We start from the raw sequence: 14,096 nt of genomic DNA, 5'->3' as shown, positions 1-14,096 counted from the left end.
CTCAGAGAAAACAGCCCATTTCAGCTGCTTTCATGGTAGGGACAGCCATGCATTGATGCACCAAAAGCCTGATTTTGCATGTGTCTAAAGTACAGTGGTGGGAAATCCTGACTCTGAGCGCATTTCTGGACTCTGCTGAGAAGCCTCCTTTCCAGGTGCTGTTTGTGGATGAACTCTTCCTTTAGCATTAAATGTTTTGAAATCTGTAACATCTGAAATGAAATAGTTTATTGCTACCTGATTAGACCTCTGCAGAGACTGATCTTTGGGTTTTAGACACAGCTTGCAAGAGGGAGTTCTTTTCTCCAAACCAAGGACTTCTTGACATATTTCTGGGGTGCAAATGTCAAGTATTGCTTGTGTTACAGTCATCCCTCCACACGGCAGAAGTACAGGTGCCACACGTGTAGAAGTTCTGAGTAGAAGTGTTCTCTGTAATACATCTCTGTCTCTTGGCTTGTCTCTGCCTACATGCAGGACCTTGGAAAGGCAGAATGGCTAAACTTTCCCAAAATGCACAGAAACATTGTGGGAGAAGAGCAGAGCTAAGGAGTCAAAACTCATCACAGACTTGTGTTTGCTCTAGTTCAGTAGTGATCACTGACTTTGCCATCGTAAATCTCCCATTTCCTTCACTGAGTAAGGTGTGGCAGGTGGGAGTAGGCCCTATGTAAGAAGTAACTCCTTCCCCTTTATTTGTGGGACATTATTTTAATTTTCTCTGCAAACCAGGGCTGAATTGCTTTGAAGTGTATGCATGTTTTTTTCTGAATACCTATTCAAATAACCTTTTTGTGTCTTCAGACACCAATTAATTTTTTATTACTGCAGGTTCTTCCAGGAAGCAAAATTTACATCTTTCCCATACAGAGCTCCTCTGTGCTCATTTTGTGAGGAAGGCAAATCACACCTCCAGGAAAGGAAGAAAAGCTTTCCATTGCACCTACTTCCACTTTAAAAATTCTGCCTATAAAATAGGCCCATGCTCAGTTTCTCAGCCCCAAATGTAATTATAAATAAAAGACCACATGCGAAATAATTCTACTTACCCTGAGCAACTTAAAAAAATTATATTATTTTCAGTTGAAAGGCTCAACTTCAGAATTTCTTTATCTCTGGAGATAAGGGGCTTTTTTCCTTTTCTTTTGATGTGGTGCCTATATTAAGACTGTAGCTGCAAGTTTAAAATTGAATTGGTTTTCATCAGATATTCTGCAGGCACGCAGGTCACAGTCCTGCCTGGAAGTCTGGCTGGAAACAGCCCAAATATGAAGCAAGATTGCCACCTCCTGGTTGGAAACTGAGCTAATCTGGACGCATTGCAATAAGGGATATTTTCATTTAAACAGATTTTAGATGACAATATTAATGCTTGCTTTTCTGACTCTGTGCCAGCTGACTGCATGGCCAGTTAAAGACTGAGTTCCCCCATGGTGATGAGTCAGTGATACCAGGGCAGAGGAGTATCATGCAGGGAAGCCACTACCATCACTGTGAGGATGTTTACCACTTCTAGTCATCTCTCTGGCCCCTTTCAAGACCTAGAATCCAGGGGGGCATACATAATAAAAAATTTAAAGGTATTAAATAATTATGGGAAATGCAACTAGTTAGAGCTATCTTTGCCACCTTAAAAATGGAAAAAAAAGCTGTAGTACCTGCTTGTTCCTGTGGGGATAAGAAAAGGGAAATATTTTGTATTTGATATCTTTAAACTATCTCTTGGAAAAAAGTGGATGTTTACCAGTAATTTTTTTTTTTTTAGAATTTCTTTTAATTCTTCAACTTAAGCCTATAAACGAAGCTAGCAAATGTTATTTTAAGTGCTGTGATAATATCTCTATTCAATGTATGACAACTGTATGGGTAAACACTTGCAGTCCTATTCAGGTCCAAACCAAGGGTGACTTCCTTGAAAAGTAGGAACTGCAGCATCATAAGTGAACCACTTTGCCAGTGGAGCAAACAAGGTTACATTTAGCTTTCTACTGCAGATACCAGTTTTAAAGACATATATTTACCAGTTGGCATGAATCAGCCTGAACAAAGAAGTGCTACAGACCTTATGACACAGCGTTTCATAAACAAACTACATCCCTAATGATTTTAAAGGGAGTATTTTTCAAAACTGCCTGGCTGGGACCACTGTGGGTGGAGAGTCCTGCTGCAGATCCCCTGTCTTGGCAAGTGCTTTTGCCTTGGCCACATGCATGGGTGACAGTGGCCAGTCCTGTTCCCAGCTGCCAAATTATGCTTGTGCTGTTCCTTGGCTACTGGTTCTTTCTGACTGATCTGTCCCTCAGGGCACTAATAACAGAGAAAAGCAACATGTTTTTCTCTTTGCACAGTTTGCATTAAAACATAATTTAGTCCTCTAGCCCTGCTGTCTTGAAGGGCCACACCCACTGTCAGCTCTTTTCTGCCATCCAAATACCACCTGAAATGGCACTTTTGCTATACCATGATAATTAAAAAATATTTGTGAAGTTGCTTCCCTGACCTTTTTTCAGCTGTAAGGGAAGAGCAGACACACTGTATGGAAGTTGTATAGACATGCATCCAAACCCACTTATCTGAAGTGTATGAGAAGTGGGTAAATGCTCTATCATCGAAATAAACTAGGTAAATTCCTTTCACTAACCTCTGAATATGTTAGTGCATTGTATTTATTTTTTACCTCATACATTTTAGTTTGCACAAGTAAAAATAATTATATATGGCTGTAGGTTACAATACCTCTTCTCAGGTGAATAGAACTCTTATCTACTACATACAGCCTACTGAAATTCTCTCACATTGTTATCAGGCAATAAGGAAAAGCTACAGAAGAAAACCTACTCATGAAAGTTTGTATTTTGTTAATGGAGTCCAGAAAACCAAGGTAGAAACAGTACTGAGGGTGTTAATTACTTTTTATTACTACTTATGGTTTATTGATGAAACAGAAAAAAAAAATTCCTAGGCTTTTAAAAACTGGACCCTTCCAGTGTTCACTGGTGACTCTGGTTTTGTCCAGCATTGTTTCTGAAAACTGAAATAGTCTCCTGCAGTGCACATAATGTGGAAGATGCCAGGTAACATGCTCTCTGAAAGTACCCTTGGTGTCAAGGAGCTGGGCGTAATACTCTAAAATGTGTTTAAACTGATGCCTGTTGGAGACTGTTAATGCTCTTGGGTAGTGTGTGCGACAGGGACATCCAGTCACACTGTGGCTGCAAGGTCTCAGTTGCAGGGTTAACCTCACACTCACTGGAGTACAGCTGATTCTGTGCAGCTACAGCAGGACAAGGCTCACATACACTGTTTCCTTCCCCAGGCTGGGTAAATAGCTAAAGGGTAGATATGTCTGCTTTTATTTATCTGCTGGGAGTTAGACTGAACTGACTGACTCACTTAGTGGAGGTCATTACTAGCACTTTGCAGCTGTCTCACTCACATTGCTGAAAGGAAGACTTTAGACTCTCAGCGGTGAAGCACTTGCAAAGTAATGCATTAACTCCTATTAAGTTCAGTGCTTGTTCTTCCTTTTTCAGGATTTGCTTGATGAAACAGCAAAATGAAAGTGTATGCCTGGAAACAGACCTATAGCACTAAGCATTGCTGCTGAAAATTTGAGGAAAGCTGCCAACTAATTAACACATCCAAGCAGCTTAGCTTTCCTGCTGAGTTACAGCTGCCGAGGGACTATTGAAGGAGCTGGTTGTGAGCACAGTAGTGCTCTGTGCCTTTTTCTGAACTTCTGATATGTGAGCAAGTGACAAACTGGAAGAAGAAAAACATTCAAATAAATACTTTTAAAGGACCTCAGAAGCACACACATTCCTGTGAACAGTAACATATGATTTTAAAAAAAATGTCCTGCTTGGAAACACTAGAAATAGGTTTAATGCAGAAGGGTTGTTTTAGCAGGGATTTTCACCCCTCATATTTATGATTCTGACAGCTTCTAAGAGTCAGATTTATCCCATCTCCTATTTCATCACCTGAGATCCAGAGTTTCAGAAGCAGTCAAACCGGTAAGTGCATTTGAAAACATAATTCTAAAGGGCTCTTGGTCATTTGGAAACCTGCTGCATGATTTACTCTCTGAGTGAGGCTGGAGTTTGTCCTGAGGGAAGTCTGGAACTTCCACATGTGAATGGGCCTTTCTCTTATGTGACGCACCAATTAGATATGAATTGTGGCTTTCATAAGCCCTTTCAAGAGCTTGTGTACCTCTCTCCTGGGTACCTGTCAGATCTAGCCTGGCATCCCGGCTTCTCCTTTCCAGGTCTCACCTACAGCAGCGTCTGCCATTAGCTCTATTTCATAGCTAGACCACAGACCACTTAAAAACTGCTGCTTGTGCATGTAGACCCTTTTTCCTATGGAATTGGAAAGGAGCCCTATAGCAGAACCTGTCCGTGACCTTTACTGCAAAGAAAACACTCCCAAGGGGAGTGGGCACTGTCCTTTCATGGGCAACCATGGGGTCCTCACTTTGACAGTGCAGTGTCACAGCTATTTCTAATTTTGGCTTTACTTTGCTTTTCCTCTCCATGGACAGACGCAGACTGTTAGACACAGACCACGGCAGCTCCTAGCTGCACCCACTGTGTCCACAGCCTGTGGGAGAGAAAAGCTGCAGGGATCTCCATGAAAAATAATCCACCAAGAGTGCTGGAGAAACAGCACAGGCATACAGCAGGGGCTGCTGCTTTCCTTTGCTATCACAGCAAAATCAGGCTTTGCATTCTACCTGTCTCTTGGTAATCAGCCTTGTGACTCATTAACTTACTGACCAAACCAGTGCTAGAAATCAGCCCAGGTTTTGGGGGATTTTACTGTTTCTTCAGTCTGTGCATGGTTTTGTAAGAAACCCTTGGGTTTCTACCATCCCTGATGGTGTATAGACCTCAGCAGAAAGCACTGGGCATTGTCTCATGTTATTAGCTCTTCAGTTTAAGAAAACTCAGATTCTAACTTCAATTCCCCTCATTTTTACATTGTTTTCTCAATAAAGATCAGTGAACCTACCCCATGGGCTATTAGTTTAAGTTTTAGGAATCTGTACAGAGACAAACAAAATCAGTGCAATTATTATTATTCTTCAGGTTCCTTTATGGAACATCTAGAAATGTCAAACTTCAGACACAAATTAGTTGCTTCTTTCTCCCTCCATGCTAGATCTTTCAGTATATGTGGCTATATCACCCTCCAGAATATTATAAATATAAAGTAATCTATTTACATGCTGCATTGTGACTTTAATTTCTTTTTGAAAAATTGTTTTCCTGCTTAACATGACAAAACATTAAGTTAAACCCAGAAGTGCTCTTAAAGAAGGCTTTAAAACATAACAGTGCTTTTCAGACAGACAGCTGCAACAATTTGAGGAGAAAATACTGATGAGCTTTAAATTCATTAGCATAGGACTGATGGACTCGTAGTGCCACCTAGTGAATAAGGAAGAATTAGCCACTTTATACAATCCTCTACTAAATGAATTTAATTTCCTCAACTGCAACATAAAGTGCGAAAGAGCAGATTTTAGACTAAATTTATTTTCCTTTGTTTTCAAGCCTGGAATGCTTGGACATTAAATAACAGACTGTATCTAGGGTACTGTGAAAAAGCTTGTCTATTTGGCAAAGTACTGCCACAAGGTGATATATGTCACATCATGGACTTTTTTCTTCCCTATGTGATTTCCCATAAAAACTGTGCAAGTTATTTCTTGTGACGCCTTTGAAAAGTTTCTGATTCTATGTCTGTATAAACTTGTTTTATGCTTAATCCTGATCGCTGGGGCAGCGTGTGTGTTTAATGGTGTTCCTGAGCAACGTTTTCACTGGTGGAGTTTAAGGATATGACAACAGGAAATCAAGATCAGATGGCCTGCTTTTCTGCTTATTTGGCTGGGGTTTTTATGTGTGGGTTTGTTCTTGTTTTGTGGGGTTTTTTAATAAAAAGGAACTCTCAAAGCTCGGATTTTGATTTGTGATATTAATCCATATCTGGTATCTATCATCTCCACGGTGACCTGGGGGACTGGTTTCTGCCTGATAGTATGGCTTTGCACAGGGATATGTGCTGTAAATGTTAGGTCTTACACAGAGAAGATATATATATATGATACTCAGTGTTTTGCCTTTTTTATATATCACAACTTGGGTGAGCACAAACAGCTCTTTGAAGGTTTTTGCTTTAAAATATGCTCACAAAAAAAACTAGCAATTCAAGTAACATTGAAGGAAAACCAAGAAAAAATATTGCCTCTCTTTATTTGGCAAAAGTGTTTTTTATAAAATTTTTTAATTTATTTTTTTAAGCCATCTGAAACACACATTTGAGACTGAAATAGTTACTGGAAACAAGAACACTTACTATCAACAACATTGATGTGTCACAGTGTATGCTACCTGCTTTGAAGTATTTGTCTTTTGCAAGGAGAGAGACTTTTAAAGAAGAATGTGGTTTGGTTTTGTTTTGGTTTTGTTGTTTGTTTGTTTGTTTGTTTGTTTGTTTTTTAAGTTTTAATCCATTTGTTTGAATTCTTTAGGAAAAAAGTCTTTATTTCTTTCCTGCAGTTTTTGTCAATTTTGGTATTAAATTCTGTTATTTTCCTTCCTATACCATTGTCCATATGCTAGGAGTTCTCTGCCTGTAGTTGAGTGCAAGCAAAAGCCCCCATGTGGCTGGGCACATGATGACTGGACCCTGTTGTTGGATAGCTCTGATTTAGTTTTATATTATTATGGGTTTTTTTCCCCCTCACCTGCTCTGAATCAATCCCTTTGGTTAGTTTCCCTGGGATGTCAAGGTTTGTGGTTGCTCTGATTGGCAGTTCTTTTTCAGCCAGAAGTGATGTAGCAGACTCTATCCCAAGTGCCTCTAAAGCACTTCCAGGTTGGATGAACCTCTTTTTGAGTGGGGACATGGCTAACTGTTGAAGAAAGGAAATGCAATTAGGGAAACATCAGCCCGAGCACTTAGATATGAGTCCTCAGGAAAACTAACCAACAGCGGATACACAGTCTATTGCTGACCTCCAAGGTCAAAAACTGGCACATTTAAGAGAAAAATGCTTTGGTGACTAATGGAGCCCTTGCAGTAACATCCTTTCCCAGCCCAGAATAGTAGTCATTTCAGCTTCAACAGAAAACTGCCTCTGAATTGAATCACAGCCCTAGTAACTAACCCTTTCATAGAAGAAACAAATTCTAAAGCAGTCAAAATGGTCTCTAATCCTTTATCTTGTGGGTGAAAAAGTGTGTGCATTCTGGGCATGCTGTGGATATGGATGCAATAAGGGCACAGGCAAGTATTTTTTTCCAAAGAGGCCATTCTGCTTAATGCACCAAATCTTACTCATATGAGGTTAAATTTCAGATATAAAACTAAAAAGTAGAAATTTAGACATCAAGTGGCTTGTATTTAACCTTAAAAATAACTCCCTTGTGGACAACATACATTTGTTTTGATATTGGAATCTTTCACTTTACAATCGTAACCCTGAGTAGTCTCACCTCATATTTTATGAGAGTGCTCATTGCATAATTTTTCCTCTTCAGCATGTGCATGATTAAGGTGTAATGCGAAGACAGTGGGTTCAAAGTTTTAAGATTTAGCCAAGCCCCATGCAGTAGCTCAGTCACTCCCCCACCAACAGAGTTGGGGAGGTAATTGGAAGGGAAAAGCTGGAAAACTCATGGGTTGAGGTAAAGACATTTCAACAGGGAAAGCCAAAGCTATGCATGCAAGCAAATAAAACCAAAGAATTAATTCAGTGCTTCCCATGGGCAGGCTGGTGTTCATCTCTCTCAAGGAGAGCAGGGCCCCGTTGTGTGTAATGGTGACTTGGGAAGACAAATGTCATCACTCCAAACCTCTCTTCCTCCTTCTTGCCCCTACTTCATATACTGAGCATGATGCCATATGGTCTGAAATATCCCTTTGGCCAGTTTGGGTCACCTGTTCCAGCTGTGTCTCTTCCCAACCTCCCATGCACCTCTAACTCCCTTGCCAGCGTGGCAGTAAGTAAAGCCAAAAAGGCCTTGGCTCTGTGTAAGCACTGCTCAACAATAAGGAAAACATCTCTATATTATCAACCCTGTGTTCAGCACAAATCCAAAACACAACCCCATACCAGTCACTGTGAAGAAAATTAATTCTACCTCAACTGAAACCAGAATAAATGCTTTGCTAGAATCTGAGGTTCTTGTCCCCAGACAGTGCCAGGGAAAAAAGCCCAAAGTAACCAGTTATGATGATAATAGGCTGGGGAAAGGTTTTAATATCCAATGTTTACAGTTACAGCACAGAACAGGAAGCTCCAATGGGATGGAGATAGGCACGGGAGCATTGTCGTGGGTTTGCTGACCAGCCCCCGTGGGGCTGGAAATAGTTTTTTCCAGGTGGACTTCAGGAGCAAAACCAATCAAAAGTTTTAGTAACACCTCTGCCAATTACATATTTAAGAAAACGGGAGAGAAGGTTTGTTGCACAGACAAAATTAGGAGCCATGTAGGAGGAGGTAGCTCAGACACTCGGAGAGGCCACGTTTGGCTGCAGGGTCAGAAAAAAGACATTTATATGCCCTTTGGTCAGTCAAATCAATGGCTGTCCAGGGGTTGTTGTGTCAGCGACAATTTCCAAGAGCTGGGGATAGAATCTTGTGTTACATCCCTGTCTAAAACACTCCTTGCATGCCCTTATCCTAACTTAAGAAAAGTAGTGTTTGAGCAACTTCTCATCATGGCTGCATAGAGAAGACATTGCTTGGCAAGTACCAGCCCCTTCATGATTCCCCTATAGTAGTGTTACTTTTTTCTTCCCCTTCTTGCTAGTCTGGGTCCACCTTGAAGGAACAGGTTGACTCACTGGGACTGCAGGTTGGCTTTTAACACTGGCCTGCAAAAAGTCCACTTCACTCCAATATGAATAAATTAATCAATCAGTCAATAAAGTTAACTTAATATGGTTTAAGTGCTCTACTGTATTTTGCCAGTTTTGCTATTTTTGGTGCTATCAGCAGCTTCAGAGGCACTTTAGCTTTCTGAGTACTCTCAACTTCTGTTTGGTTAGCTGCGTGTAGGCTGTTCTTATTCGAAGACAGAGGAAAAAGACTGTCAATAAGCTTTCAAGGCCATTTAATTTTTATCCTTTCCAGCTGACATAGCATTTGGTCTTAAATGACTGTAGTCAGATGGTGACAAGGGACTGAAATAATTCTTTGCCATGAAAAATATACTGAGGGTCATGTATGTTCATCACTGGTTTCAGGCTACTGTAGGCAACTTGCTTCAGTACTCTTCAGAGGGTCAAAATCAGAAGCCTGCATTTTAAAATGCAATGCAGATGGATATAGATATCGAGTATGCATAGCTGCAAACAATCACTTGTGCTGATGTGACTCCAGGGAAAATTCAGCTTGCTTCCTTAGCTTTGATTTGTATGCCAACTAGAGCCAAAATTTCTGTGCGACTTTATATGCAGTCTGTGTTTCTCTTCTGAGTGAAGCTACAGAATGATGTTTTTGTAGAAGTGTAACTTGTTTACTCTACTGAAGATGGTGCTAATGGTGGAAGGATTTGTAGTTTAGACTGCCTTTTCTGAGCTGCTTTTATCAAGCAGTGCTTACGCTTTGGCATCCAGTGCTTTTGTACTTACAAAAGAAAGTGCTTTTGTAATAATTCTCAGTTACTCCTGCTGAGAGACTCTCAAGAGATATTTGTACTGGACCAGGATTTGCAAAGAGATGCTGGGAACTTCAGCCGCTAGCTGACTGGCTGATGCCGTGTCCCTGTGGTTGTCTTGTCTGTGCATGCCTGCACCAGCTGATGGTTGAAAGATAACTCCTTTTCCACTGCTAGGTGGCATTGTATGTTAGGGTAGAAAATTCTGCAAGACTATACTCAGTTTTATCAACATATCCTTTCATTTTGTTCTAGCAGCTGTTTTTTGTTGCTGTTTATTTGTTTTAGTTTTCCAACTGGAACATGTTTTTTTATTCTGATTCAAAATACCAATTCAATTATGGATATGTTATTACTATGGTTCCTAGTATGGGGAAACCGTATCTCAGAGGCTTTATTTATAATCTCTACTTTCTAAAGGTAATTTGCAGCCTTAGGCTTGAAACTTGGGTATCTAATGATGTGCTAATGGGCAGAGTTGTACTTTTGGAAAGCTTTCACACTGTTGCAGAAGGACTCAAAAAGGATGCCTGTCTGAGGTGTTTACTGGCTAAAAAAGACGGCTTGGGTATTAGAACAAGTACCTTCAAATCCAAGTCATCCATTCACACATCTTGTAAGCTCTTGTAGGCTAATATAAAAATGCGTCTAGTTCCAATCTAATCTTGCCTCACTGAGGGCTGGCATGGGGAGAGAAAGGAAAAGTTACACAAGGAGCAAAAAAAAAAAAATTTATGGCTTCAACTGACAGAGGCTTGGCACAGTAGGCTGACTTCAAAGTGTACTAATACTCTGCAGAGATCAGTAAACATGATTAATATATAGTCTGTGGGATATTATTTTCTCTGTGTGTGAAGTTACATAAAAATAAATACAACTTTTATATTTAATGTCTAATGTATTCCATCTGAGGGAGTGTGTATCAATATGTTCCCATTAAGGGGCAGATTAGGAACAAAATGCTTAGTAGTAACTTAGTCTGCAAATAGTACAATAGCACTGTTCTAATGAAAAAATAATTAACATACAGGTTTAAATTTCCCATATTGATATGTTTAGAAAAGCAGCAATATGCTCCTCCAGATTTTTTCCTCTGTGCCATACCTATTGGTCTCCTTTGGCAGGCAGCTGGGGGAACCATGTAGCTCTGATACTAATTTTTATTCTGTGGTGGGTCTGCTTATGTGGTCTGTGCTACTCATGCCAGTGTGGCTTTACTGGAAATTCCTTCCCAGAAGCCACTCTTCCTTTGTGCATCTTAATTTAGCTTAATGGGTGATACATCTCATCAGCAGATGCTATGAGCCTACAGCAGTGCACTGGTGGGTCTTGTGTCTCATTTGGTAATCATGCTCTAATTCAGGTGTCCTGAGTAATTTCTTCATCTCCCTTTGCTTTCTTTAAATGTCAACATTTCTGGTATTTGTGAATTTGTATTTTGTATGCTTTGAAGAGTCTCCTTTGGCTATCTATAGGGCAGTTAAATTCCAGTCCTTTTTCCATCTAGCTAAGGATATCTGTGCTGTTCTGTTCTCACTGGTCTTTCAGCTGGTACAGCTGCCTGTAAATGGCCATGTAATTTTCCTACAGTTCTCTTATTTCCTTTTAAAATGGGGGTGGGGGAATGTATGTTTAATATTTTTTCTTACTTCCTGCATTTCTCCTTGAAATTATTTGTACCAAAGTTATATGCTGATTAATTGTAAAGTTTCCCTGTTCCTCCTTTTCTCTGCAGTTACTGAACAGTTGGCAGCCAGCTGCAGCTTAAAATGAGAATTCTGAGGGCGTTTGTGATTTTCTGCTGGCACTGGGGCCAGCTCTGTCTGCAGCCCCACTTGGGTTTGCCAGGCTTTGTGCAACATGTACATGCTCTCTGTGCCCTTACTGCTGTAATTCCTGTGAGCCTGGAGAACACAAACTTTTCCTACTGTTACATAACTACCTTGGCCAACTTGTGTCAGCTGTCCCTTCATCCACAGGTACTGCCTAGCACAGCCTGTCAGTGAATGCGGTGAAGGCTACCTTATTTTTCTTCATTCATCTTACTACTCCATTGTAAATAGCTGTTATCAAATGTAAGACATTAACATGTGGAAAGTAAACACTGAAATTCTGTGGATTCCACCCCGAAGTACACAAAATACCTGCATGCAGTGTGCAAAGAATTGCCCAGTTATGCAGTATGGGTTATACCTTTCCCCTCAAAAGGCAAGGTAAATTTCCATCCTTTCTAATAGGAACGTGGCACAACTAATGTTTATAACAGCAATACAGACAAGATCCTTTCCTTTTTGGGACTATTATTTAAAGCAAAGCATTTTGAAGTGTAAGTCTACTGCTGTGGGTCCTAGAGAAGTCAAGCAGGTGGATTTTATGATGGCTTCTGTTCATTCTTCATCTGTATGCTTCTCTTTGAGGCCAGTTGGTCAGGGTGGCAGGACTGGGATGTGGCCCTTTGCTGTAACATCCTGCCATTGCAGAAGAGGTACCACTCTCTGAACTTCACTTGTCCACTTTGAGACAGCCCATGGGTATCCTGGATGTTGGAGCTCTCCCATTCTGGCTTTCCTGCTAACATTGCAAAGGGAAATCATCCAGGCCTATGTTTCTGGAGGAAGACCCTTCTTTGTCAGGCTGAGGAGTGGGATTGCTGTGGAGCATGGCTTTCTTGCAAGATGGAGAGAAATGACTTAGGGTGTTTCTAATGCTGTGGAGTTACCAGTAACTATGAGGATTTAAATGGTGTTTTTGAGGTGTTATGTTGGGATCTTTATTTCTGATCCATGACAAGAAGTGAGAATAATAAAAGCAGTAAATGTTTGCAAGGATTTGGGTTTGCTACCATTGATTTCATTGTAAGTCAATTACTGAAAGTTGTATCTACAAATTTTAAATGTATTTTTATTTTCCTGTAATTTGACCATGGATCAGGAAAATAAAACCCCATTATACCATGCTGGCACTGGAAATCTGTATAAGATCTATTCAGTCTGCTGAAATCTTATAACAGCTAGGAGCTTTACTCAATAGCAAAAGACAACTAACCGAGAAGCTTCTATACACAACCTTGCCAATGGGGTTGTCTTGCTTGTGCAAACAGCCATGTGCATCAGGCTTTGATTGTAACCAGGATGAGCAGAAAGTGAATACATGAGGTTTCTGCTGGGGGACAGTGAACCTGGGATGGACATATTCATCCTATTCATATTGCATCAAAACCAAAACGATTAGGCATTTAGTATTTGTGCAATGAACAGATACTTTTCAGTGGAATGGCTGCTTGTTCGATGGAATTCTTCTCTTGAGGATGAAATTAAAAGGCTCAGGGCACTATTGGATGGTGAGAGATCAGGGAGTGAAGTTTTCCGCAATCTGCAGGAGTCTTTAAAATTGAAATCTATTCCCCTTTGCCATCTGCTATACTAATCTTGATTTGAAAAGCCTTAAATGGTCCCAGGTTGCAAAGAGTTAATTAAATATTCAGATGTTTTAATTAAGAATTTCCCCCCTCTGGATTTTATAGTACTGTATCGAAGAGAAATACCACAATGAACTAAATATTTTGGAAGATATTTCTCCTCTGGGAGAGAGACATTTACAGAAATTCTGAACATTAAAATGTCAAATGTTACTCATGGTCTCCAAGGCTTTTTTTTTCCCCTTTTGAAGTATATTTACTTCCACTTGGTAGCTGAGGGTGTCACTGCTTGTTATTTGATATGTGGAACTGGGGCACACAAAAGGATGACTAATCCCATTTACTGGAATTTTATAGTTTTCATCAAGGCCACAGTTTCCATTTCAAACTTTATAGTAAAAGCAAAACACCAATTGGCAAACTGACTTCTGTTATTGTGTAGTAAATTAATATGGATTACTATTACAGTAAAATGGTTCTTTTTGAAGGTTGCTTCTTGAACTGGACTGAAGTTTACATTTAAATATTTTCTCAGGGGCAGTTTATAGTAACCACATAGACATAGAGAAGGCTCCCTGTCCTTCACTGAGCAATATCAGCCAGCATATTGTGTCCCTTTGCAAATATACATGCTCTATCAGTCTATGTCTCAGTCTCCCTCTCTGTTTCTCTCTTTAATTTCATGGTTTCAAGGTCAGTGGTTTACATCTAATCTGAAGTAAATTTCTCATTATAGCTTTGTGACTCACATAGCCATCAGTGAAAAATGCATGCATCCCTTGTATCTTGAATATTTTTTGCTTAATATTCAGCAGGTCTTGAGAAAAAAGGAAAACCTCATAGTCACTGTCTTAAGCTGTTCCTTGCAAAAGCCTTTCCTTCTTTCAGTTTCTCTAATGCTTCTACTGCAGTGGTGTTTCTAGAGCATCAGTGAGGACAGCTAGCACAAGTCTTCAAAAAATGGTCTGAACTTATTGAGATAAATCTGACTCCCCTTTATT

The sequence above is a fragment of the Empidonax traillii genome, unplaced genomic scaffold (assembly GCF_003031625.1).
Source record: "Empidonax traillii isolate 1590-97213 ecotype Southwest subspecies unplaced genomic scaffold, ASM303162v1 scaffold35:size4298261, whole genome shotgun sequence".
NCBI lineage: Eukaryota > Metazoa > Chordata > Aves > Passeriformes > Tyrannidae > Empidonax > Empidonax traillii.
Note: the sequence above shows the minus strand (reverse complement) of the source record.